A 27,969-nucleotide genomic window follows, 5' to 3' on the forward strand; every position below is an offset into this window, starting at 1 on the left:
GGGTTTTCCCAATGGCGATTGCCAAGCAAACTATTGCACAAAACTATGTTCCGCTCTTCTGCCTTTGTGAAACCAATCCCGCCGAATCCCGAGTGACTCGAAACACCAACTGCTGCGTCAAAGGAAGCAAAGCTGTCGCGTAACGGCGCCACACATGCGCTCCGACTCCAACAGTGTGGTCTGCGCTGCGACGTCACGCAATGTAAGCAAGACTTCTGCACTGCGCGATGCTACAGCGCAAATCGCACTTTTCCAAATTTTCACTGAAATCGTGTGCTCGGCCGCATCATATTAGCCGCGTAGCTAATATACAGAGTGATCAAAATTGAGTCGACAGGTTTTTTTTAAATTAGGCGTTTAGCTTTAGGTGAAGACCACCTCTGCAGTGAGCTTATGCGTCCAGGGAGACACAGAATTAGCTGGTAATTATTGCTATCGGCGAAGTTAATTAACCAAAATTGAATTAAATTTTTAGTGGCTGCAGTAAGCAGGCACGTTTGTACTGAAAACTTGTACGCTTTTTTTCTTCTTCTTCTTTTATTTTTCTTTTCTTTTTTATTTTTCTTTTTATTTTTTATTTTTTTCTTCTTCTTTTATTTTAATTCTGCTAGCGCATCCGCACTCCGAGATATCGAACTGCGAAGTTTAATTGCCGTTCGCATGATTACGCATGCTAGATCGTGGCGATCGGCGCAAAGCTCGCCACTTTTGTTCGGTGCTTCGATAGCGGTTCCGAGCACTGCAGATTGCGATAACGGCAGCCTAGACTGAAAGGGTGCCAGTTATCAGTTTGCCTATGCCTCCACCCCGTTGCCATTCTAAACACCGTACACAGCAGGCACGTCACAAAAGGGAGGAGCTTTGCGCCGGTTCTCACTGTCTTGCATGCGTAATCATGCGAACGGCAATTAAACTTCGCAGTTCGATATCTCGGAGTACGGATGCGCTAGAAGAATTCTGCCAAATGAAACTCCGTAGAAACACGATCGCGTCTAACTTTTCAGTACAAACATGCCTGCTTACTGCAGCAACTAAAAAGTGAATTATTAAATCTTAGTTAATTAGGCCACCGACATCAATAATTACCACTTCATTCTGTGTCCCCCTCGGCGCATAACCCCACTGTAGAGGTAGTATTCACGTATATCTAAGCGGCTACGGTTCGGGTTCGGGAGAATTCATTTCATTCTGGTTCAGTTCCGGTTCGACAAAATCAAAGCCCGAACCGGTTCGGAAGCTTGAACCGGTTCGGTGAGTCCAATTAGTACCGAACTGCGAAAAAAATGCTTGTAGTTTAAAGGGACACTGAAGTGAATTTGTCAAGCTCCCGTTTTTGCTTGCACTGCGTAGACTGGCTCAAATTAGCCCACTTTTCATCGTTTATCCGGTTGACAAATCGATAATTATTTTACGCAGCGCGAAAGAAGAAAAACTACTATGCGCGGTTTGCGGCGGCCGCACCAACTAACGCTGTGACGTTGGGAGGAGGGAGCACCGTGATTGGACGATGCCTAAGGTTAGCAATCAAACAAGTTTCGGTTTCGGTTCTGTAAAACACAACCGATGGCGTTGTTGGATGGGCATTCTCAATATCTCAGTAATCATCGTACCGCGCTTCTGGCATGTTTTCGGCTATAAAATGCATAAGATAAGCCTCCCAGGACGGCTTGGAATCGTAGCATTCACTAGCCGAGGCCTACGCAGTGCATGAACGCCCTCCGCCTCCCCGCAGACGCTCAAATGCCATGCGCTTTTCCACCAAATTTGTAGCTTGCCTCACTCATGCCTGTATCGTAAAAAGCGTGTTCGCACCAGGCCAAGAGTCTGTTGATTCTGGCCTGTGCCCACTGCCCGCAATCAGTCGGTGCTTATGGCAACAGCACGCCAACGAGAACTCGCTAGCGCGCCAGTGCCAGCCTGCGCGCGTTCTGTGAACTAGTTCGTGGAGCAATGAACGTTGCGTCCCAACTCTCAGTGTAGAAAATATCGGCGGAAAACGAAAAAGTTAACTAACAAAAAAAGAAAGCACGTACCCGCGGGGATTCGAACACGCGACTAGCAAAGCACTTCCGATAACATACCTAGCGCTCCATCCCACTCGGCCACGGGGCGGGTTCTGTTGACCTTGGTAATATAAGGTATATATTGTATAACCAGTTTACAATTTTATTTAGTTTCGGCATTTCAAGCAGCTTAGGTGACTATTTGTTGTTTTGCGCTCGTGCAGTAAGCATCCCCCAAGTTTCCACAATATATCACGTCTAGCAATTGCATTTCTTAGACGGAAAAGCGTTCGCAAATGCGTAGTCGTGCTGCTGACCGCTGTGCTTGTTCGCCCAGCGCAAAAAAGTGCTTCCCGCACCCTAGTTTTACGCTGTACGGTAAAAATATCAGTTGATTTTATTTCCTTAGTACCTATATTGACTCGCTGACTCTTCTCCCGCCTTCAAGAGGCCTTATATTTTCCTACTGGCGTACCAGTCAGCGAAGCGTCGCATGTGCGCTTGTGCAGCGCTTGCGTGAAGCGACCTTGACTTGGAGCTAGATACAGTGTACAAACTAACCAAGTAAAGAAAGGCATATTCTTCCATTCACAAACGTGTCCTGGCTTCGTTTCAACTGAGCGAACGAATTGCGACGACCCGTCGGCGGCCAGCGGACGAAACGCTGGGCCGACTGACTCTGTCTGAAGGCCGGGGAGCCGTGCAGTAGCGCAGCCAATTGCGAGCTCGGCTCCTCCCGACGTCACACGAAAACGCCACAGAAAATGGGCGAGCGTAAAGAAAGGAGGACAGCATTTTCGAATTAATTTTTCTACTAAATAAAATCGCGTAAACGCGCCCATAGTGGTCGAAACCTGGCCTGGGGACTCCGGACTACAATTTGCGCTAGTAATCCCGCAATGTTTACATATCACTTCAGTATCCCTTTAAAGCGACCATAAAAACTAAATACAATTTGGGTGCATTCAGAATTTTGATTTTTCTCGATAAAAGTAACGAAACTTTAAAGACAATAGTTACTAATTAGGTCCGATATTAAGGAAAACATATGAAGCAGTGAAGATTTACCATCTACTTTCCCATCCAACCCTTATGTTCTCCCATGTTGACTACTTAAAGCGAGGACCAAGGGTCAGGCTGTCCGTGGAATGTACTTTTTCCCGCTTCGTTTTTTAGGGACGAAGCCCCTTAGGGGCTGGGGCTGTTGGCGTCTCCTGTCGTCATCGTCGTCGTCGTAATCGTCGCCTCATGTAGTCACGGCACTAAAACACCGGGAAACTCGTTTACGTCTCGCGCTTTAACGTAACGCGTACTAACTAAAAAACACCCGGGCACTCGCTTACGCCTCGCGCTGGAGCGCTTCGTAACGCGTACCAAAAAAAAAAAACACTGGAACACTCGTTTATACCTCGCGCAAGAGAGCTTCGTGCTTCAAAGACAAGAGACTTTTACAGCAAAGCTGTATACCTCTACCCCCCAACGGTTTCATCTCCGTTGGCAAAAACGCCAAGGCGCCAAGAATACACTTGTACACTGCATGCTTCGCTCCTCGCCATGTTTCACGTAAGTGGAGATGGCTCGGGAATTTTTGTTGTTGTTGTGCAATCTTATTTTTGGAATCGTCCATCACCGTGAACGTTAAACCCCTAGAGTTAGGCCTGCGTACCCGCTAGTCCGCTCCGTACATTAGCAGGGGACGTGTTTAAATATCAGCGGTGTATCATTTGTTGCATAAGAAAAAAATACTACAGCGCCTACGTAAATGCTGTATATAAATTGGATTGTTTAGTCACCTAGGAAAATTTGTTAGCAGTCCCGTCCTTGAGGACGTGAGCTAAAATCTTATTAAAAGCGGGCTTTAGTTAACGCTCAGTCGCTTTATATTTCTTTGATCGTTTGAATGCATTTTGAGGCAGCTATTACGTATATCTGCGTCACCATGAATACGTCTCCGTTCCGCCTGACCAGCGCCCTTGTTCCGTCCGCCCTCGTTCCGCCATCGTTAAGTTGCGGAATCTTAGATTATGCGATTGCGAAGTGGAAAGGTGAAACTGTGGACGCGTGAATCATGAGATAAAACTCTTTCGAAAGGACGCCATCTCCTTTGGAACGGGTAGTAGGAGCAGCCGAGTAGCCAGTTAGTCAGGTAAGTGAAAGCGTGTGTTAAAAAGCAACGCAGCCTGAAAAAGACGAAATAGCAGAGCAAGCAGAAAGGATTGGCGCTGGGCAATTGGGACAGAATGGCACAGGTATCTACTTTAGTTCTGTATTTTCTTCCAAAACAAAATACGTAGTGCCTGTAAGGTTGGGGGATACAGGTTCTTGCAAAAGTGCCTACGACCCACCAACAGTTTTTTTTTGCTACATTTATTATCCTTATTTGGATATGTTCAAACTACGCGAACTTGTCCGCTCACGGATCCTGAAACACTGACGAGTATATTAGGCCCCACACCGCTCACTGATGACACGTTTGGTTGTGAAAAGACTAGATCAAAATCTACCATTGGTGTTTTTCTTATTTGATCGCTGAATGCAGCAAAACAGACCAGAAGCTATTTGTGTGTGAACTCGGAACGGTATAATTTATAACCACGTGGTGGGGCCTGTATTTTTTGTTTTCCTGTACCCGCATACCTTTCCACCTGTTGTAACGGCGAACAAAGCGTGATAGTGCGGACCGATCTGAAGGGGAAAGTGCGTGAGAAGTTATTAAGCCGCTGGTGCGAAAAAGAAAAACACCGAATAGCGTTGACCGCTCATTATAAACAGATGATGGTCGAACCGTTGCGTCGTGAACCGCTAACCGTCATTTATTTTTTCGGTTCAGGTCGGCAAAAGTACCGGTGCAGTCCCGGTTTTCGGTTCGGTTCGGTTACGGTTGTAGATCCGTTTATATATATATATATATATATATATATATATATATATATATATATATATATATATATATATATATATATATATATATATATAGTAAGGAAATGAGGGGCTCGTTGAGGAAATACAGAAAGATAGGTCAGCAGTCTGCAACGCCAAAGGAGGCATAAGGGTGTGGTTAGGCTCTTTTCTTTTTCACTAACGTTAATGAAGTAAACATTTTTTTTAAATATACAGAAGAAAGAAAGAAAGAAAAACACGCGCCCAGAGTGCGGACCGAACCCACGCCTTTCGATTACATGTCGAATGCCTTACCAATTCGGCTATCTGGGCGACTGTGTTCTCCTTCACTTTCTGGGCTATTTATATTTACTAGAATTGTATCTGACGCTTGAGGCTGGTAGCCAGCGCCACTCTGACTACACGGGGAGAAGGGGACCTTCTTTTCAACCCCCGGGGCGTGACTCAAACGTCTACAGCCTGTCAGGAGCGGGTAACTGGCGGGAAGCCCTCTTATGCTACCTAGGCATCAAGGCTGCCAGAACCGAGACCCTCGCTAGGCTTTCGCAGAATAATATAGTAAGAAAATGAGGGGCTCGTTGAGGAAATACAGAAAGATAGGTCAGCAGTCTACAACGCCAAAGGAGGCATAGGGGTGTGGTTAGGCTCTTTTCTTTTTCACTAACGTTAATAAAGTAAACATTTTTTTTAAATATACAGAAGAAAGAAAGAAAGAAAAACACGCGCCCAGAGTGGGGACCGAACCCACGCCTTTCGATTACATGTCGAATGCCTTACCAATTCGGCTATCTGGGCGACTGTGTTCTCCTTCACTTTCTGGGCTATTTATATTTACTAGAATTGTATCTGACGTTAGTGAAAAAGAAAAGAGCCTAACCACACCCCTATGCTTCCTTTGGCGTTGAAGACTGCTGACCTATCTTTCTATATATATATATATATATATATATATATATATATATATATATATATATATATATATATATATATATATATAGACCTAAATACATACATACATACATACACTTGTGGAGAAGAAGGACACGGTAGGTTTCAAGGTCCATACCACGGGGCTGTTATAACGCTTGCTCCTTTTACTTCGTGCCTGGGACCATTGCTAAAAAATATAGCCGTTTCCAGCACTCAGAAGAACTTGGTGATTTGGTTGCTGAAGCGGATGCATTTTTTATTCTTTGCTTTGCCTCGGTTGCGACTTCCTTAAATCTGGATATTGTTTGATTTCATACCAGCAATTAAAGCGAAGCTGGCCAATAGCGGTCATATTGCTTCTACTACGTCATACAAGCATACGAAGAATTCCCGTACTTTGTGGAACGCGGAAACCAGACGAAAATATTTCGAGCAAGTTCATCAGTTATCTGATGTGACTACAACGATAATAGTAGGCTCTCTTATTTCGTGGCTACCGGATATATCTAATCGACGGGGCTGATTGACCACATTCTAAAAGCGGTTCAAGTACTAAGGAAGTCTATAACAGCCTTTCAGGGGCCGTTTAAGGGGCCCCTGAAACATTACTTCGGACTTTCTTTCTAATATCTGGAACGTTTTAGCAACACGGTCACAGACAGCGCCTGCAGCACACTTTTTTTAGTGTTTTTTAACACATGAAACACTTGTAGATCATTATGGATGAGAGCGCCCAGTGCTTATATTAGTTGGACGAAAAATACCGCAGCCAAATGTTACTACTCTGTGCCCATCACATAACTTTGAACCTTGCTTAGAAGATTTTTTTCTCTTCTTTTCTTTCCGAGTTTTTTCAGAGTCTGGACATACTTCGTGTGCTTATGTCACGCAGCCAAATCAAAGTCGCCACTTATGACCGCCTTCATTTCAGTTGCATCACTAAGAGCATTCAATAGCTGCTTCAAAAAAAATACAATGCAAACGCAAAGCACAGTCTAATACAGATATATCTGCTGCGGGGAGCCAATTCCTCAGCGCCATTTTGTGCTAGCAATATATCTACAGCTACCGCAGAGCTTCTCGGCACAAAGGGACGAATGACAGAAAGTGTTTATCAGAAGCACTTCAGGACCCCTTTAAAGACCGTGATGTGACTGCCCGAAGTGATGCTGTTCTTGATTCTGGCGAGCTCGTGCATTCTTAGGCAGTCCGGTGGCGGTTCTGCTACACGACAATGCACCCGAGTGGTCCATTCATGCCTTCAACAATGCAAACTCTGCGAATGAGAGCAAGGCGCATGTCATTTGATGAAAAAATTGTTATCTGCGCCGCGGCACTGCGCAGTGCAGAACTTCAGGCTTGTACTGCATGACGCCACAGCGCAGACCGATCTTTTGAGTCAAATCGTACGCTGTACATCGTCATTCACCGAATTTTTATTGTTGCCTGCATGGATGAGCCAATCGAGTGCATAGTGGTGAAGCTAATCCACGGTCTACATATCAGTTCGGTTTCCGCATTCGAGAAAGTAGCGCTTAGAATCGAACAGTGAAAGCAGAACATCGGCAAACCGCTCGTTGGGACACAAGACGGGAACAAATGTCGAGAGTATGGACTAGATAAAAAAATGCACAAAGATTGCTTGGTTTATTTCAGCATGACGATCGGCTACTTTTTCCACAATAAATCCCTCTCGCCGTTTTTTTTTTCTGTTTTTAATTGTCTAAGAACTAAGCATTCAGACTGTCCATTTCTTCTCTGTGTATAGTACTGTTTGTTTCACAAGCCCACAAGCACAAGGTATATATGACAATTACGAGACGATTAAGTAAATGTAAGGACTTACGTAAGTTCTCGAAGTCACGTTCACATGTGCACTGCGTAAGCAGGGGCTCTACAGCAACGTCGCAGCAGACAACTTATCCAAAGAATGGCTGGTAGTTTAAAGAACACATCATTAAGTGCGAAGAGTTTCTTGTTTGATTTTCTTAAGTGGCCACTGTGCAGCTCGACTCTAAATACGATGGAGACGAAGGGGCGACAGCAGGGCTCTTCCGAACAGAGAGCGGCTGCCTATTGTTCCTGGTCTATATAGTGGCGGTGTCTGTTCGCTATTGCAATTCAGATTTGAACAGTCCCCAAAACTGTGGTTGGCTCATTGACGTGCCGGCGCAGCGCGTAGAACCTTCCGGAGGTAAACTGCTAGGAATTATGCACAGAACAATTTTTCTTTCTCCCACGCGCTTGCCAATGAGCACACTCTCCGTAATCCCAAAATTGGACTGGGAGAAAGACAGGGCCGCAGCATACAATTTTACCTATTTACGCTGTGATCGTGTGCTGCGCAAAAACTTCATGCTCACGTTAGGTAATGTCCCATCGCAGATCACATTTTAGATTGAAATCCTACGGTGTCATACGGCGCTTGACGAATATGCTCCGATGGGTGCAGCGGTGGATCATTCGGGTGCATAGGAGCAAAGCAGACCCACGGAGCTTTTAAGAATGTGGGAGGCTATAAAAGATATACAGGTATAGAGTACCAGCTAAATACTATTCAGGCGATTCTTATTGAACTTAGCAAAAGAAAATATCCGGCGGTGCTCTGTCGCGTCTCAGAAAAACACTTTCGTTTAGGCCTGTAGCTGTGCCTTTGGCGTAGCTGTGCCCTTGGCGTCGCTATTGCGCCAATATACCCATCATGGGTGCTTTTTACTCTCCTTTGACAAACAAAAAGTCTGACAGATCCGATTTTATGTCCACTAGCTTCAAGTCACGTCGAAGCGCTTTTAAACCAAACGAATGGGGACGTACGGCAGGAACAAAATTGTACACCCGACAAAAAAGGAGCGGACAACCGAAGCTAGGCCACTGAAACCGCCGCACGAAGTGATGCGGTTATGAGTAGCAATATGGCATGGGCAACGGGACCGAGACTCAGGCTACGCTACTGATAAGGATGGCGCGTGACGCTCTTTTCTTGCTAGTTTCTGTTTTCTTGTTTCTTTACTGAACTATGTTTTTCACCTTATTACTGTGGTCTTAATTTGTTCTTGCAAAACACAACCCAATGTGCGTTTCTTCTTACTAACATAAAACTGCTACCATCGGTTATGCACTTATGTCTTCCCTCATATGTGCCCAAAGCTTCTTTTTGGTAAACAACTGGCATGAACCGTTCCACCAATGCTGTTGCTGGGAAAGTTGTTCGCCTACACAGTGGAATCTCGACAAACAGAACCTGATGACACCGCATAGTTTCTAGGGCGAGTCGGTCAATAATGGCGAGAATAAGATCAGGAGGGACGAAGGACGCACGCACGCACACACGCAGACGCACACGCACACACAGTGTCCCGTCTGCTCTGTGCGTCTGTCGTACTTCGTGCGCTTGTTTTTGTCCCCTGGAACTTTTTTTTTCTCTTTATGAGGGTGTCCTTCCACTGCGACACTCTTGTGTACACCTCTTTTGTATACATACTGGTGCGGCTTTAATAATTCTTGCAAGGAAACGGTCCCCATGAGATGAGCGAAGCGGCGTCAGAAATTTTGTCGTCGAAGAACCTGAACCTGCCGAGGGGTTCGTCATGCGATAAACGAGGCAATAAAGTGACAAATGTTCAGACACTCAAGGACAATGGAATATGCACAGGCGATGGCCTTTCCTGGGCTACCTAAACGCGAAAATTTCGGTCTGTCTGTCCGTCACTCGATTCAGCCACTCGACCAAATGTTGAAAGAATGCTTCGACAAAAAGTGTATATATATAAGCAAGACCGTTCCAAACAGCTGAAACTGGTGGCATGCATCACACATATCAACGTTGTTCAGCAAAAAGATAACATTAGGCAAATTTGAAGCAAACATGTACAGAACTGTCAGTAGCACCGTTCCTTTATTTTATAGACCTGGGATCATTTTTCGCGAAAGTAACAAAAGCACGAGGTAAAACCGGTGTAAATGATAGGCGAGCTAAACGTAAAAAAACTAAAATAAAGATGTCTCCCCGAACTGTTCCAAGAACAAAAGTAACAAAAGGCCCCAAAAGGGGTCGCGCGAACTGTTTGAACGCCGTAAAATTGAATCGAATTGAGTAAAATCACTGCCTCCGTTGTGGAAAACGCCATAGGGGAGGAGAACAGCGTGAGGGACCGGGGAGCGGAAAGGGAGCTGCGAGACAGGGGCTACAGAAGATTTCGACAGCATTTTCGGCGAAGCAAGCAGATACACGGCCAATTTTTTTTTTATACCTTCGTTTTCGTCTTCCGGGCAAAGAAAAACAGGCCATGCGCAATGGTACCTACAGCGACACAAACTCTCCAGGTACTAAACAAAGTTTTGGTTTCAGGATGTCGGAACTGTGGCATATCATGTCCCAAACAGGTTAAAGAACGAAAAAGACAGGATGGGCACGTTCAAAGGCAGCGCGGTAGTCCAATTTGGGACCTGCAGGCAAGCTCTTTGGAAAATATAGTTACCAGGCGCTCGGAGTGCCCGAAAGATGCGCTTTGGCGCCGGTCCAAATTGATGGCGCGCTGCTATCGGTCGATAAAAGGACGCCCATATAAGCAGCGGAAAGGCCCATGAAGTCGCACAGAACTCTGGGGACGTCCGGAGCAGCGGGTTGGGAGCAGCAGAAAACGGAATGATCCGTAGCTGTAGCGCTGATTAGGACAATCACATATTCCACCAAATGAGCCCGACTAGAGAAGTCATCATGACTGCTGGTATAGCAATAAGCAGCCGTTGGAACATCTTTACGACACTGTTGGCCGTAGCCGCAAGAACGTATTTACACACTAAAATAGCAGAGGGTACAGCGATGAAAATAGACATATAATATTTTCACATATACAATGGAATTTTTTACTTGTAAGAAATGAGAGTTTGGTAACAGGAGATAAATAGAAGACGGGGACAAATTTTTTTATGAAAATGTATCAGCCGAAATTACCTACATCTTTAACCGTTTCAACGCCTGTGTACTACAGACAACTTCAATGTGATAAACTCGGAATAGACAAGTCATATGGCTTGAATCCATTTCGGTCGGATGACTGACGACTAATGTCACAAGAAATTGTTTAGGTGGACTATCGAATAAAAGAAGAATCGAGGCTTGGGTGAGCTGGTAGCGAAACGTATACATTGACAGAGAAGGCATACAACAAAGCAGTGGCTCACAAGTTGCTATTGGTAGTAGCAGAACATATACACCCTTTCGTTGATTACTTGCTTATACGGATAGAACCCCTTTTTTTAATGTGAAAACAAAATCTATCAACTGGTGTTTAGGCTGCTCGGTTAACGGACGCTCCATCTATTTCGCAAAGATACGAAGAGAATACGCAGAATGCGCCATGTGTCCATACACTCTACTCATTATGCGTTTTTATATTCATTTAAGCCAAATGATGTAGACAGCAGTCGGATCGTTCAGCGCACATATAACTGCAAAAGGGCAATCGACAATGATGGGAGACAAGTCATGCCTGCATGATATTACTGACTGTCCCTTTTCTCATCCAGCATGACGCATCCTGCGGCTTTCGCGCTTTTACAGATTCAGCTCACTTTTTCATCAGCTCTTGCACTGACGTGATTGAATCCTCGCATTTTTGACCTTGCGGGAGTTGTAGTCAGAACGCAAAGATCGTAGTGAAAACCTCTACGTACGAAAGCACCTCAACGACACAAATTTCGAGCACTAAAAAAAATTTGTGGTGGAACGCCAGCGCGCATGCGCGCCTTGCGCTGTTGCCCCAGTGCAGGTTCTTTTTCACTCTAATCGCAAGCTGTGCCTCATCATTCGCCAAATTAGCACATTTGGTCACGCTGATTGGTGATCGTTTAGGTATGGCCCACCTGCGGCGATTACTTATAATGTGGCTAATTTGGCCAGATTAGCGGTGCTGAAAAAAGAAAAAAAAAAGAAACTATGCATGGTATCAGTAGGAAAACCCGAAACCAGGTCGTTACGTTAAACCTAACCCCAAATGTGTGCCTTACAGAGAATGTGTCGCGCATACATCGTTGAACAAGGACAACTTTACGCGCACTGCGGTGCGAGCCCACCTTTGAAGAAAAGTTCTCACAAGAAATCGATAGAATATTAAAGCGAAGCTTTCGTAGTCTCACTGATGGCCGTGTCGTAACCAAAACGCACTGCAGGAAAGCCACCTTTTACACAATGGGGTGGGGGCACATGATGATGATGATGATGATGATGATGAAACAATGAAAAACGCTTCCCGTGGTCGGAATGGTAGAGTTTCGTATTAATATGAAACAGAGGGAAATATGGCGCCTCAATCGCAGGACTTCGTGGGCGCCGCCATTTCAGCTAGCGACGTTCTTCGCCAAGTTGGCTCGGCTAGCCACAAGGCTTCTTTTTTGTCTCAAAGCCAAAATCAACAAAAAAGGGTAACGTCTTTTTGGTGTTGTTCATCTTGCATGAAGCTTCTAAATAACCCCTGACAAAAAAATTTTTTTTTGAAGCTTCTACAGTAATATTTTTGCTTTTTTGCAGCTAGACGCAACTTTTCAGTCTTTCATGAGCCATGCCAAAGACAGGTGGAACGTGCTGGCCCGGTAAATGACGGAACGCTCGCTGAAGCGCGGCTCACCTAGGCAGTGGCGCCAGATTTTAGATTTCCCTCTAGTATAAAACTCTATGGTCGAAATGGAACCTGTGTCCGTGGCGTTAGAAAGCCGACGTCTATTCGATTGCGGCATGATTTTTTTTTTCGGGTCGCTCAGCGTTTCATTTAGGTTTGTTGCGCGGGCGCTGGCTATGGACTTTGGCTTAGTTGAAATGGACTTTACCTTTCGACTTTGGCAGTTTGGATTTTGGACGACGACGACGATGGGTGGGTGTGGCAGGGTGCTCAGCTTTCTCGTGAGGGACTCGTTTGCTGTGGTCTGAGTTTGGACTTGCACCCGTAGTCAGTTCGTACTTTGATCGTTGACGTTCGGACTTTAGTCGCAGCGGCTTTGACTTTGGCACTTGGTCATTTTATGTTCTCACGAAAGGAAGCTTCGTGTTTCAACCATCGCCGTTATTCAGCGGAGGGGCTTCTGCTTTTTTTTAAACATTACAAAAGCAGGTTCCACTAGACTAAGCCAGATTTCCGTGCCAGTTTTAAACAACGAATATTCTGTCTGGATGCTCCACGTGCTACATTATAGCCGCTTTAGGCATGGTGCATAACTAATGCTTGTGTTTGTTCTCTTTTGTCTCGCCTGGTTTATTGGCGTAGTATACGGCAAAGAGAGTGCCGTATTTTTAGCAAACAGAACTTAATTTGCCAGTCATCTCTACCCTGTGTGCCTCCTCTGTTTAGACCGCGCTTGTCGCGGGGCCTTGTGAAATGCAAGAACTGAAGCACGGCATCTCCTTCGAACTTGAAAGCCCTTGCAAGCCTCATGTAATCGATTTTCTGCTTTCTCTTGACCTTCTGCGACCGTTCGCTTTCTGATTGCGGTTATCCAACGGGCTTCTCGAAAGCAGCATTTTAAAAATAATATTCGCTCTTTATAGCGACGCAGTCTCTTCTTTTTCAAACCGTCCCAAGAGACTTCCGCAGGCGATTGAAACATGGTCTCCGCGCTCGTCCGACTATGACGAGAACCTTACACAGGCTTCCCAATGAAACGCTTGCAACCGCGGCCGCAATAAAGCCATAATTCGACGCTGGTGTGACATAAGAAGCTTCGAATTTTCTTCATTGACGCAAGCTCTGCGACTAACGAAAAATACTTGGCAGAGCAAAATAATAAAGCTTTACGTAGGCACTGAACTGAGTGGAACAAAAAATAGCAATGGCCACAATGCAATAAATTAAAACAGGTGGAAATGTATCCTATAACAGCAGCAAAACTTGAAATGAGGCAGTCGATTTATGTAATGCATTGCGACAATTACAACAAAACGTAACCCGGAACGAGGAGTTCGCGACGCTGCGTCTCCTGAACCACGGTAGGTACTAAACTGCGGCACCTAATAAATGTACAGTTTTTGCAGTAAAAAAAAAAATAAAGAAAAGAAAACCTCACAAAGGAGTACATCGGTACATTATTTATTTATTTATTTATTTATTTATTTATTTATTTATTTATTTATTTATTTATTTATTTATTTATTTATTTATTTATTTATTTATTTATTTATTTATTTATTTATTTATTTATTTATTTGTTTGTTTGTTTGTTTATACACCCAAAGGCCGATCTGGCCATTACATAACGAGGGGAGGGGGGGGGGGGGTCGTGTGGTGTAACATTCAGGAGTACAGAACATAACTCTACAATAGAAGCATGCATGCCATACGTGAGTGCAATGACCGAAAAATATGCCAAAGAAGCGCAAAATAAAACTACATTAAGGGAGAGGAAAAAGTGACACGAGTCACAGGCGCAGAGAAAGAAAGAAACCAGATCAGTACCGACGACCGCAATTAATATGGCAGGATCAAGTAAAAAACAACAGTTTCTAAAAAAAGTCTCATAGTACAGTGTTCATAACACATGTCAATGCCTTGATGCAACACGTCTCCTACATTAACCTCCGCCAGAATTGAAAATGAAAGCAATGACAGACTCGGCCAAATACCTTCACAAGGTCAGTTTGGATAAGGGCCACCTGTTCAGCCGGATCGGGCACGCACTCCAATATAGCCTGTTGAGATGTTGAGATCAATCATACGTTAGACCGTGCTGCCCCCTTTCACCCCTGTTATTCACATTATAGCTAGAACCCCTTAGCACTTTACCATTCAGCCGGGGAAAAAGTACACGAGTTGTCTATATTGTCACGAGAGGTCAAGGCTCTTGCTTACGCGGACGACATTGCGTATTTTGTTCGTATTAAAATAGTGTTCAAGGAGCTCTTAAATTGACTAAGAACTTTTGTGACATGCCTGTAGCGGCCCTGAGCATGAAAAACAATAATGGATTTCGTTTTTGTCAGTGGAATGAAACCCTCTAGACTCGCTGGTATTAGTTGGGATAGCTATCAGCTTTACTACCTCGGCGTGTCTTTGTAGCAAATACGTAACACTGGGCCGCATTGGTCGCGAGCACTCACGAAAGTTCAACGCGCTTCATAGGTGTGAATGAGTCGAAAAGGTTCCGTGTTCGAACGTAAATAGTTCAGAAATGTTTTTTCTTATTTATTCATTTATTTTCTGCTTATGTATTTATTTTCTGCAGGTGCTCCTCTGCACGCACAGAGCATTTGCGATCTTTGTGCGGAGGGTCTGGATAGGGAGTCTAACCTATATGCATGGATAATTTGTTTCTTCCTTTTGCGGCCTGTGGGTGTTAGCATTTCTTCGCACACAAACTGGTGTCTCGTTTTTTTACTCTGCAAACCTACGAATATTCCACATTTGGTGACTACTTCAACAGCGCACAAGTTTTTACGACGTGTTCCTGCGGGCGAAATTGACGCAAACCAACCTTGGGGCTTTCTAAACGGGGTTACGAACACTTTTGGATTTCTTACTGAGCGGTTTTCATTGGACCATTTGTTTAGTCTTTCGAAGAAAGCTACGCTGAGCAATTTCATTGAGAGTCTATTCCCGGTGCCTGTTTGCCGCCAGCCAGATTCAGGTGTTTTGAATGATGTCATGCGGACGTGTGTTATACGAAATTCTAAAACGTTTTCTGTAAGCTATATACGTCAAAACTTCCACTTAATACAGGACTGCACGTAAGAAGTGATGTATATTTCTTGGTCAGCGTAACCAAACTACGACCATCGATAATTGGTTTTGTGTTATGAGCGTTATGCTTTGTAACGTCGTGATGCTCCTCACATCGACGCACCGAGTTCATCGATGTGGGCAGCCAGCTGAGGCTCCATAATGGCTCGTACACTCACGAGGGAAGCGGCACCGCCGATTCTGTCGGAGTATAACACGTAACGCATGAATACGACTTGTGCTGCGATATGACGCAATCTGAAACGTCTCGACTTCTGGACTAACGTGAAAGCTTCGCACAGTTCGCGATGCACGAGGAAAAATAGAGCGGCTGCAGCTGTACAAGGACGAGAGGGAGAGGCCTCGCCTGGTTATTCTCTTTCATCTTTTTTCCACAAAACTTCGTGCTCGTAGTGAGTTGCGCTAAAGAGCACAACTCATTTTCCGAGTCAAATCGTGTGTTTGGGTGTTGTCATTGGCCTACTTGGCTCACTTGATCAAAATTACTCGCCATTCAAGTACCCGCCACGCTGGCACAATGGTTAAGGTGGAGTTTTTAGTCGCCGTTGAGCTGCACCGTGGTGGCAGTAAGGAAAAAGGCTTTGTTTTAATAACGTAGCTGTGATTGTGTCACCGCCTGCTCACATTTTTTACCAAGGACCGCACGATACCATGCACATACCACGAGCAACCACTTCTGGACTTCCCCTCAAGGCTCAAAGCGTCTGCTTTTTTTGTGTGTGAATCATCGCGGTGTAGCACTCATGTGACCAGTTGGAATTTAAAAAGATGGTATGCAGAAGGCGTCATAACCATTTATTTAAGGAACAGGAAGTAACCTTACTTATCACAATAATAACTTTTCCGGGGCTTTAAACGTCCCTAGGGTGAAAGGCGGGACGCGTGCATTTTGCGTCCTGGCCCATTAACCCGACCTTACACTGAGCTGAGCGCTGCTTGACGCAGCCCACGCTGTAATTAGGTGCCATGTTACCTTGCAGCCCGCGCTCATTCCAAGTTGGAGCATCTTTCGAGAACAGATGCAGCTTCTATCCTTAGCTTCAATATTCTGACGCTTCTCACACGAACTCTTTTCATTTGAGTGTTTATGGTGTTAAGTACTTTTATGGAAGGTACTTTTTTAATGCGAGAGTTGCAAGTGCCCCACTCTGCGAAAAACAGTAGTTGCCGTTGTCCGGTCAGAAAAAACAATAAAAGTAAAAATAAAAGGCCGCCGCTATAAAGAGTAAATAAAAAAAAACACATTTGAGCTCGCAGGGGACTTGAATCTGGTTCACCCCTGTAGGAGCCCAAGGCGCTGCCAGCGGTGGAAGAATACTTAAAGCAGTGCCTGCCAAGTGGTAAGTGAATGTGAGGGCACGGGAGTAGAACAGCCGCGCCGAACTCTGATTGTGGGGAAACTGAGGCGACTGTTGCCAGTGTGCCTGTTGAAGTATTTCGCGCCAAAATACGAAGCAACGAAAGCGAAGAAAGAGACGCAAACACGGCGTAGCAGTAAAGAAGTCTGTTGAAGTGTATCGCACTAAAGGACGAAGAAACGAAAGCGAAGAAAAAGACGCAAGTACGATGTTGCAGTAAAGAAGCCGTTAATCAAGCATTGCCAGAAGAAGCGGTAAAAAAGTATCGCCAGACTTTCGCCCTCAAAGCACGTGAGCAGGCTTAAGTGCCCAGAGGAATTTTCTCAGCGTGTGTTAGCGTGCTGCGTGTGCGTGGCCCTGCAGTGTCTACCGCTGAGTGCGTCGCCATGCGTCCATTACCGTGTGAGAATGGCCGCTGGTGTATCCGTCGCCGCTATCACGGCGCATGTGCTGCCCAGCACAGATCTGAGGAACTAGTCTTTTACCCCTTCGGAAGTTTGGTGAAGGACCGCGCCCAAACTGAGCCGCCCAGCGGAAGGCACCGCATTGCCCGCTGCGGTGATGCGCTGCTCCCGGGAAGACTTGTGCAGGGACCCTTGCGCAGTTAGCGGTTTTTCAAGCAAGCTTCTCTCTCTCCTAAGGTTATAACACCTCAGCCACCACTCCTCGCCGATAACAGGTTACATCTGCGGGTTTCTTATTAGAATTTTGTGACCTGTTTTAAGGCATAACAGGCAGAAGAAAACTGCATCATTGCTTGTAGACTTAAGCTCGTCTAGAAGTATATGAACACCAGAAATAGATGCCATTGCTGCTCCAGACACGTGCTAACGCGCCCAACATGTGACCTCACGGAGGACTGACCGAAAATGTCACCGCCGGTACCTCACTAGCATACCTGGGGGTCAATCTACCCCAGACCAATGCCGGAATATAAGCACATCACACCTGATCCCGATGCCTCTTTTTTTTCCCTCTCGTTTCAATGTTACAACTACATGACGCACCTCATGAAATATTGTGCTCGGATAATTATTGCTATCGCGCAGCTGTGCACAAGCCGCTATTTGCTGCAGGTCGCATACCCTTGGAGCAATCGTCGGCGAACTTTTTTATCGTGGACTCAGCCCTACAGCAGCAGCAAAAATCCAAGTGAACGATTTGCTTTGATGCAACAAATTTTGCCGGCAGAAAGAGAGGGGTCAGTCTTCCTTTCGCCGCAAAATTTACCTTTTTTTTTAGTTGAACAATATACCTTTATTCAGTCAAAGCTCCGCGTCTGGGGAATCCGGACCACTATGTGGACAGTAATCTGGTTACAGAAATGTTCGGAAGAAAACGACACGCAAAATTTAACGCAAAAAGGCTATCTTCACGACAGTAGTCCTTATTCTGGACACCTTATTAGCCTGCATATTTAATGCTATTTCGTTCAGAGGAAGTGCACGTAGCACCTCGAACGGCAGCTCATCACGTGAGGCCGATTCAGACGCAGCGTCGGCCTCAGATGCTGAGTCAACCAGCTCGTACCAGTGTATACTGTCAAAACTAAGAGCTCCAGATTAGAAGATTAAATGACTTTCCATTTATGTTTCATTTTTATGGAAAATTGGGATTTAGGAATAAACAAACGCTCCCTAGAGGACATAAACTGACCACGACTTTTTCTTTTAAACTCCAGCATAAAGCACGCACATGTCGCTTTGTCCTATTTCATCGTCGAGTGAGGCACAATTACCTGCATGTTAGTATAAATAGGCCTTGTTACGTTTCAGCACAGGATTCCTCCATGAAGGCACGAAATCACTTCAAGTGCACAAATTCGAGCACGGTAGCAAGCTCCCCTTTGCCCTCGCGATGTCTTGACAGTGGGCGAACATTGACATAAACGCCAACCCTCTGAAAATACACGTGAATGATCTTCAGATTAGAGGAACCGCAACTAATCGTAATTACTGTACTTCGGTTATGGCATTGCTCCATCTTCGAGGCTAACCGATGCATGCCACACTGTGCCACGCTCTTCAGGGCAATGGACCGCTTAGTCACACGGGAATGAGCAACTGCGTCAAAAGATTGCAATGCGCGTGATTCAAGCCCCTAAAAGCTGTCGTTCTAGCAAGATTTTTCTAGTCGCGCATATAATTAGATAGTGTCCACTCTGGGAGGTTCCACGCCATGAAAAAATGAAGAGTTTTTGCGGCGAACAACATGAATGTCGCGAAGAGAATGTGTTCGGGTAATAGCCCGGTTGCCTCGTAACGCAAAACGTCATTTTACGAACAGTGGTGCCACTTTACGAAACGTTTTTTTAATTATTTCGACGTCGTACATATAGAGGTGGTATATATATATATATATATATATATATATATATATATATATATATATATATATATATATATATATATATATATATATATATATATATATATATATATATATATATATATATACATATATATATATATATATATATATATATATATATATATATATATATATATATATATATATATATATATATATATATATATATATATATATATATATATATATATATATAAAGAGGGTTCAAAGCTGGTGGTCGACCACTCTCGACATGTCGTAGACACTAAAGTCACGGCCCCGGAGTTAAAAAGAAGGTCCCCTTCACCCCGAGAGTCCGGGTGGCGCTGGTTACCACCCCCAAGCGCAGAAAACAAAAATACCTTAACATAAGTACCCCAGAAAGTGGAGGGGAAGATAGCCCCGCCGGTAGTGTAGTGGTCATCGCACCAGACCGGTATTCTGGAGGTCGTGGGTGCGGATCCCACCCGGCGGGCATTTTTTCTCCACTTTCTTTCTGTCTTTCCAAATTATTTATCTGTTTCTATGACCTACTACATTCTCCCCTTTGCTTTCCGAGGTTCTCTTGACTGCCAACCCTTATTTCTGTCTTAATTCAACGAGCCCCGCATCCCCTATTCTGATTCGCTGTATATATATATATATATATATATATATATATATATATATATATAGAGAGAGAGAGAGAGAGGGTGGTATTCTTTTTAACTTTTTAGAGGGCTCGCCAAAAACTAAAAAGAAATGCATATGCAAACAGAGAAATTACCTTCTGAAACTCTCTAGCCAGGCTGGCAAAGTTACTAAACTTGAAGCACTGCCAATAACTGAAGGACGTTGGTGCCTAAATCTGGCCCGCCATCTATGTCCGCGAATAACTACTGGATTTGGGCGAGTACAAGTGCACAAGGAATTCGCTGCTAAGACCAGCGTACTTAGCTTGGATAGTGGCACCTATTCCTTTCTAAATCCCCCATAGGAGGTCTCGCACCATGCCACCGTCGAAGATCACTGCACTTCGCTGCTTGGTTCGGCCCCTCCACACTTTTCCTCACATGGGTCACACCTGCCACTGTATTTTGAAAAATACACGCGTAACTGTTTAAATTTGCCACAAAATGGCTGCGCTATTGACCTCAAAACGTGTCTATAAACGGCCGCACATTCTCGTCTGATACAGCAGAGCGCGCTGACCTTGTATATGACAAGAACGGGATCGATTCTCTAAATTGAAATGTCGCTGTCAGAATGCATCAGCTGCTGCAGTCAACCAAAAGTGGACTTATACGTTGCTTATTAGTGATACGAAATAATATGCCTTAGCAATGTTTATTACAGGTTTGAAAGCACACAACGCTCATACGTCGGACAGACGAATCTCATTGGGATAGACAGACGTCGGGCAGACGAATCTCACTGTAGTCCAAGTTAGAAACTTACGTGCTTATCTATTAACGCATGTACATATCATTGCAAATTTTATAGGCGATAAAAAAACGAACAAACTAAGCAGCTTAGTGCGCTGGAAAACAGGCTGTGCACTGTGAGATCAGGGAGACGAGACGCCCAGCTGCCCCGTGTCCCCTCTGCTTAACCAAAGAGGGCACAGCCTGCCCGAAGGTTAATACGGCTTAGCTTCACATTAATATCCTGGTGGGAGGCGTTCCCGTGCTTGGTTTGGTAACTGTGTGTCGAGTCTGTGCATCGAGCGCTAGAACGTGACGATCCGATTTGCCTATTTTCTCGTGGAAACGCGTGAGTGAGAACATTCTGGCATCAAAGTACACTTTTTAACAATTATTCCGTATGGTCGGATTCCTGTCAGCGCCGTTGTGATGTGACACGGCTCTGAGATACCCACTACGCTTCCCATGGGTGTTTTCTACACCGACTTCATAGTATGTGCTTGTCCTTCTGTATATTTACGGCAGCGCAAACAGGACCTGCCCGCTTACGCGTACGCAGGTGCGTGCTAGTTGGCTGTTAGCGCGTGTAACCACAATCAGGTGGTGACAAACGCCCGTAAAATTTACTTGGGCTTGCTTGCCCCAGTGCACATAAATAAACAAATCTCAGTCGCTAAACGAGGAATTTCGACGAATAAAGAGACCAAGAATACATTTTCACTCAAAAACCGAATCTGCCGTGCGACATCACACAATGAAAAACGCCGTTTCTTTATTGCGTAATGTCAGAGCACTGACCTCATTTTTCCAGTGAAATCGTGGCCTGGACCTAGTTGGCGGACTACTTTGTCTTTTTAATAGCTGTGATCGCTGTGTTGCGTTGAAACAGACGCACGAGCATTTTAAAGAGTTTATGCGTCATCATTTCCTCATGATGTGAGCAACGTTTTTACGCAAGCGCCATCTACCGACAGTTTTCACCGATTGTGCTCAGCGATGATAACTGCATCGTTTACGCCCCCTGGTCACTTGCCTTAACATTTTACGCCCTCTAGCCAACACGGTGGCTGATGATCCTCGATGACTGCGCGTCTCGGATCAGAGTTATGGGGAATAAAGTTTTCCCTCCCCTCTTCGCAGAAAAAATGAACAATTTTGATCGGCTAAAACAGCAAACTAGTGTTTAGTACCTCGAAAAGTTAGCTTCCAATCCTGAGCAAAGTAGTAAATATCTTTTTGGTACAGCTATTCGCACGGCGTTTTCCATTTCTGAACTCTTGTACACTATGTAGGTCTACCCTGCGACAGCGGCCATAGATGACCAATGTAGTTGCAGCCAATAGAGAAAACTCCACGAATAATGGTGCCATAGCGCCACACGCCCGGTGGCGCGACGCCCTCTCACCTCACACAACGCCTGCTGCGCTTCCCACCGCGCAACTCCTTCCTTTTGCACACGGCGCTCCGGGGAGGGAGACACCACGCTCTTCCACTGGGCAGACCGCGCGGGATTTCGTTGAACGAACCGACCTTTCCAATGCTGACCAGTACGACTTCACCACGGGCTCTCTTTACTGCTGCCAGCGCTCGCAGACGGTGCGTGCTGTCATTTTCGTCGCGTTGTTTTCTGCGCTGGAGTTCAGCGATAGCGCACAAAACCTCGTACTTGCGATTACACCCCAGTGTCCCCGTGGACGAGCGGTGCATACCCCTGACTGGCGATCCCGAAGACTGGGGCTCCATACCCAGCAGTCCTGGAAGCGTTTGACGTTACCGATTTTATTCAGGCTGCAAACAATTCTGCCAAAGCCGGTAGCCGCGCTAGGGGACACTCTCCGACCACCAAGCCTCGCTGTACATGTGTTCGACTATCTGTAGCTTCATAATTCAGTTAACCACACTGTGAGTATTGGCTTGTAGATAGATACGTAACTTAAGTTTTATTCGTGAGATATTGCTCTGCTAGATGGGAGACCTGTAGGAGAATGTGACTAGACAATCATTGGAGTATATGTAGGCAAGCTTCGGCGCACGGCAAAAGTAAACGTCACTTCGTTGTTTCTTGGTTCTGAAAACACCTATAATAAATATAATGTCGCCGGCTTAAGGTTACATACTAAAAGGCCGGGCACAATACAGACTCCTCATACGTGTACATTTCGGACTTGGTCATTTCTGGGTGGTAGCCTTAAACGATGACCAGAATGTGCTAAAAAAACAAATTGAAAAACAAGCTTGTAACGGCACATGCGGTAGAGCGACCCGACCCCCCCCCCCCCCCCCCCGCCCCCTCTCTCCCCTCCCGTAGAATGACCCTTATGACAACGCGAGCCGACTAGGAAAACTAGCAAATGTTATCCACAACCTCAAGGAGGTAAGTGCTTAGCTGACCAGTAGCCGGCGGGATGAAGATGTTTGGTATTCCCTTTGGGGAGCTATAGGAGGTGCCGCGTAATTCTTGCAGCATGTAAAAAATTCTGAGATGCAAAGATACCGTTAGAAGAGCCTGGAGGAGGTACATCAGTGATGGCCCGCACCCTGGTTGCGATCACTCTAGTCTGAGGCGCCACCCACGGTAAGTGCAATATGTCCCGCTTGACGATCACAAAATCAGAAAAGATGGAATCCACGTATAAAAGAAAGCAAGGAGTGGTGACTGACCTACACCACTCCACAGATGACATTGAAAAATACTACCAGAAACGCACTGCTCCCTGCGGTAAGTAACAAATGATAATAAACGAACGGCAGATACGCGCGACTGACCGCCTACAGAACACACTGGCAGCGCTGCTACTACACGCGGGCACCCGCACATGCGAGCTGTCTGAGTGCCCGAGCAACTGACATCAACTACTTGCGATGTTAAACAAAGCACAGCAGCACACGCCACAACAAAAGACTCCAGCTGAGGACATCAACACCTACGAAACAGACTTCGAAGTCATACGGACGGTCGCAAAGCAATAGGCCACAAAAGGCATCTGGCGCCCGATACATCGGGACAGGAGTGCCGACGGCTGCGCCTCAGAATTCGGACGCACCGGCAGCGAGGCAGTGCGCGTGTGTTAACGCGGCTCACTCATTCCACCACTCGCAGTCTGAGCCGGCGCTTCTCGAGGCTTTCTGTTCCTAACGTGATTCCTAACGCAACGGTCGCTTTGTGGTTCGCTTAAATGTTCGTGGTGAAAGCGTGAACGGCCTCTGCTGTAACTGAGGGCCTCCGGGGGCCAGTTTGAAAGACGCCAAGCAACGTCCCATTTCAGCGCGCCTGCTGCCGCAGTGCGACTGGTCGACCGTACGGCCAGCGTACGTCGCCCGGTGTCCCCCGCTGTGAGTCTGAAGAACTAAAAGACGGTGGTGCCTAAATTTCGCCCGCCATCTATGTCCGCCAATAAAAACGTGATTTGCGCGAGTAGAAGTGCATAACACATTCGTTACGAAGAGCAGCGTACTTAGCTTGGATAGTGGCACCTACTCCCTTGTTAATCCCCCATACGAGGTGTCGCACCATGCCACCACCGAAGATCAAAGCACATCGCTGCTTGGTACGGCCCCGCCACACTTTTCCTCACATGGGTCACATCGGCCAATGAGCCATTGTGATAATTTTTGCAGGAAAAGGTCTGCTGTAGTGGCGACTTCTTATTGCGCCTCTCTCAACTCTTCTCTACTGATGATGCCTAGTGAATCGATTGTCTAACAAACACGTGTGCCTTTGCAAAAAGCGGGACTCTGATGCGCAGAAAAATCACAGCCGGAAATTCAAGGAGACAATGAAAGGTAAGGCTGACAAAAACATTGACACGCAGTAAAACGAAACTATAGGCACAGGTAAAAGGTGATAATTGGCCGCATGGCAAGATGTTCTTAAGGGCGGAAGTGTATTCCAAGAACTTTCATGGGTATTTTTGCGCCACATTGCACCAGAATGACCGGAATCGCTGCGCCTAAGGAATCCGTTCCGGCGAAGAAGAATGCCAATTATTTGACATTAAAAAACTTATGCCTAATTGTTGTGCAAGTTGGTTTTCCATTCTTTGAATTCACAGCGCAAAAAACGAGGACGAAGCGACGGCGAGAAGCACAGGCGAGTGTGTTTCGCCTTGGCTGAGTCCTTGTTCGTTGCACTGCGCATTTAGAATGAAAAAAAAAAAAAAACACTTAACATAGACTTCAAAAAACTCTCACGCAATGCAAAACTTTATGGTTGCATTGTGTATGCAATGCAAATCTCAATGCAATGAAGCCAAACCCTTAGCTTGGCCTTGCTATTGGCCTGCAATAGGCTCCTTTGATCCCGATAATCGGTCATTCAGCTGTGCGTTGTGGTGAAGCCTCCAAGTGGATTTTTTAAAAGCAGATATATACGTATAAGGCAAGATGTGCGTATTTTAAGGGTAAGCTCGAACTGCCTGTGCTGAGCTGAGCTACAAAGAAGGGAATTCATAGCCAATATTCGTAAAAGCCGTGCTAAATGAATGCTCTGAATTACTGACGCCATAAAGCGATTCGATGACACCAGACGTACTGCTTACAGCTCTACAGTGGAAAGCTGCACAGTGTTCTTTGATAACTATACGTAACCACAAGTCGACATGTCCTTCTGAACCTCTTTAACGGGGAACTATACGTGTAAACGATGGAGATATAGACGATGAGACCGATCACCACCGCAAACACTTTTAATTGCACTAAAGCAATGACATTCTCCGTCACTACGTTTTGTATGAAAAGCCACGAGTCATTTAACAGCAATTAAATCATATGCGGTAATAAGAAATTTACGAAAATTTGTCCGTCTTTCATATGACAAGAAAAGCACCAGCGCGTAAACACTGGTGTTCGTATCCCTGCTTCGGGTTGTCACGCCTCCCGCCCCCTTTCAGCGACCCCAAAACCGCAATAAGCACGAAAGTGTGAAAGAGGAACAGTTTCAATGGCCTTGAACGCCGTCAGAACTAGGACGCACGTTTTCATAACCCCATACAATATTAATCACGCAGTGTGACCGAACCCGCGCAAGCGACACTACCCAAGTTAAGTGGTATACAGGGGACACAGAAATACCGGTTCACTGCGCTGGCCATTCACACCTCTCAGCCGTTCGCTCCTGGAGCTGTACGGGAATCCCAACAATTCTCATTCAGCCGTTTTCGCTAAAACCGACTGAGCGCATCACGGCTCCACAATCCTCACGTGCTTTGGCAGACGCTTTCGCTCGCCTCCCGTCAAAGCCCGGGGCAGAGTCGGGGCACTGTGGACCAACCTGCGGTGGGACCGGGCCGAGCCGGCGTGCTCACGGGGCGCCCCAGGGTGCTTTCTGTGCGTGAGCACTCTGGCGCGTGCTCGGCCCGGGCGGCGGGTTGGTCCGACCAGCGCCGAGAGGCGTGCCGCCGCGGGGCTCGCGCGCGTGCGGCGGGTAGCCGCGGAGGCGCGGCGGAGCTCCTGCGGGCCCGGGGGGTTCGCGCTGTGGGGCCCCGCGTGCGGGGGTCGGCCCGCAGAGCATGGCCGTTAGGGTAGCGCCATGTTCAAGATGGAGGCTTAAGCTGGTCGCGGATCGATGCGCGGTCGGTGCCGGTTTTCCTTTACCTCTACGCCGCTGGTGGCCATGGTTTCCCTGTTGCGTGGGTCCTACTGGCGGCTCCCCGGCGGCTCCTGCGGGGCCCGGCTGGCCCGCGGCGGCGCACGCTCAGTGGCAGGCGTTCTGGCGCAGCTCGTGCAGCTCGCGAGCACCGCGGCCTCTGCGCGCCCAGCGCCGGCTGCGCGCGCCTCACGCAGGCGGCGCTGCAGCAGCCGCGCCCTGGCGCCGCGGAACGCCGGCCCACGCAGGGCGCCGCCGCCGCCGCCACGGGCCGGACACCACGCGCGTGCACTGACGCCGTCCGCGTGCACGGCTGCGCGTGGTGAACTCAACACGGTCGCCCACCGGCATCGCCACTTCGACCGTCCAAGCCCAAGGCCGCGAAAAACTGTCATGCACCGTACCCTACAATCCCCGGCGCAGCAATGTCCTCATTGATCCCCTCATGGCGCAGATCATAAAGCAAGCGCAACCGCATACACCACATCTGTCGGCTCGTTCAAATGCGCTGAGGGAATGGGAGTACTCACGACTGCTTTTCTTGCCGGTCACATAACCTCCCTTGTTTCGCCGACAATTTTGGCGCTTCTGAATTGTCCACAGCATCGCAAACGAAAGCCTCGTTGTCCATGTTAAAAGTTGACAGCAAGACTGTGGCGTTCACGCGAGGCAATTCAACGAAGAGTGGTACGAGGCGTCTGTTTCGAGTCGCCGGTTGGTTCCGTATAAAACGAAATCAACCGTCGGTTCCGCACGAAACAAGTAGCGGGGAGGCCAGCAGTGCGGTCAGATGCCGGCCATCGATTATGCACAATGAGAATGAACCAGTGTTTGAAGCCCACATTCATCACCACCACCTGCACTTAACCACGACCCGTTCCACTCCAGGGCAGCCGTTCGTTCTACCGTTCGTACCTCATATTACGAAAAGAGTGTTACTGCAGTTGTACACACAAATTGGAACAGAAAAAGTACAATAAAAACGACATGCTGCCAGCCCACGAAATTGTGGCGTTAACAAGGCTGTTTCTTGCTGAATTTTCTGGGTGATATGAAGCTGCTTGCACTACAAGCAGAGACACGCTAGTCGACGTCATTACAGTTCCCCGAGCGATTTTGCGGCCATCAGGACCATTTTGGCACGCGATTAACAGCAACGTGTATTTTTAACTCCGTGCGTTCCAAATGAGACAGTTCGTCTTCGGGGCACTGACGAAGAGAACTGACGAATAAAAAAATGAAAGTTCCAAATGTGGTTGTAAATTTGCGTCTGAGTACCGAAACCAGAGGATAAATCATATGCGGAACCTATCAAATCCAAGTTATTTCAGGTTCTAGCTATAGGGCAAAGCAATAACATTTACTGAACCGTTTCATCGCTGATGTGTGAAGAAACATCGCCGTGTCTTCACTGCATAACTTTGGACACGAGTGCCGGTGTTTGGGCCTGCCAACATTTGCCTAGTAGCGAGCCGTCATGACCAGAGCTTCTAGCACCGTTGTGATGGCGGCAAAACAAAGAAGGGAGTATGGCGCCACTATTTGTGTCTCGAAAAGGAAGCAATGGCGTAAAACAGGAAAGCGAAACAACCCTCTCAGTACTGGCTAAATTGCTCTCCCACAAAGCACGACGTTGGTGGTTCGATTCTGAGCCACCACATAATCCGCATTTTCCATGGCAGCCAGATGATAAAAATAGTGAGGTGCTTTAACGAA

At 46.5% G+C, this 27,969-nt stretch overlaps 1 protein-coding gene across 9 annotated transcripts in view; it reads right to left on the reverse strand.

Moving 5' to 3' along the window:
* The window catches only part of Cac (calcium voltage-gated channel subunit cacophony), a 906,370-nt gene that overhangs the window by 221,507 nt on the left and 656,894 nt on the right, over nt 1–27,969 (reverse strand). The window contains exon 1 of one of the 9 annotated variants that reach the window (XM_077679788.1): nt 26,262–26,418. The exons of the other annotated variants lie outside the window; for them this stretch is intronic. The gene's annotated coding sequence lies outside the window, so the exon portion shown is untranslated. Of the gene's footprint in view, nt 1–26,261; nt 26,419–27,969 lie in introns of those variants that run through there. 9 annotated transcript variants of the gene reach the window in all.

The sequence above is a fragment of the Haemaphysalis longicornis genome, unplaced genomic scaffold (assembly GCF_048455015.1).
Source record: "Haemaphysalis longicornis isolate Haplotype H1 unplaced genomic scaffold, Haemaphysalis longicornis Haplotype H1 scaffold_1, whole genome shotgun sequence".
Taxonomy (NCBI): Eukaryota; Metazoa; Arthropoda; class Arachnida; order Ixodida; family Ixodidae; genus Haemaphysalis; species Haemaphysalis longicornis.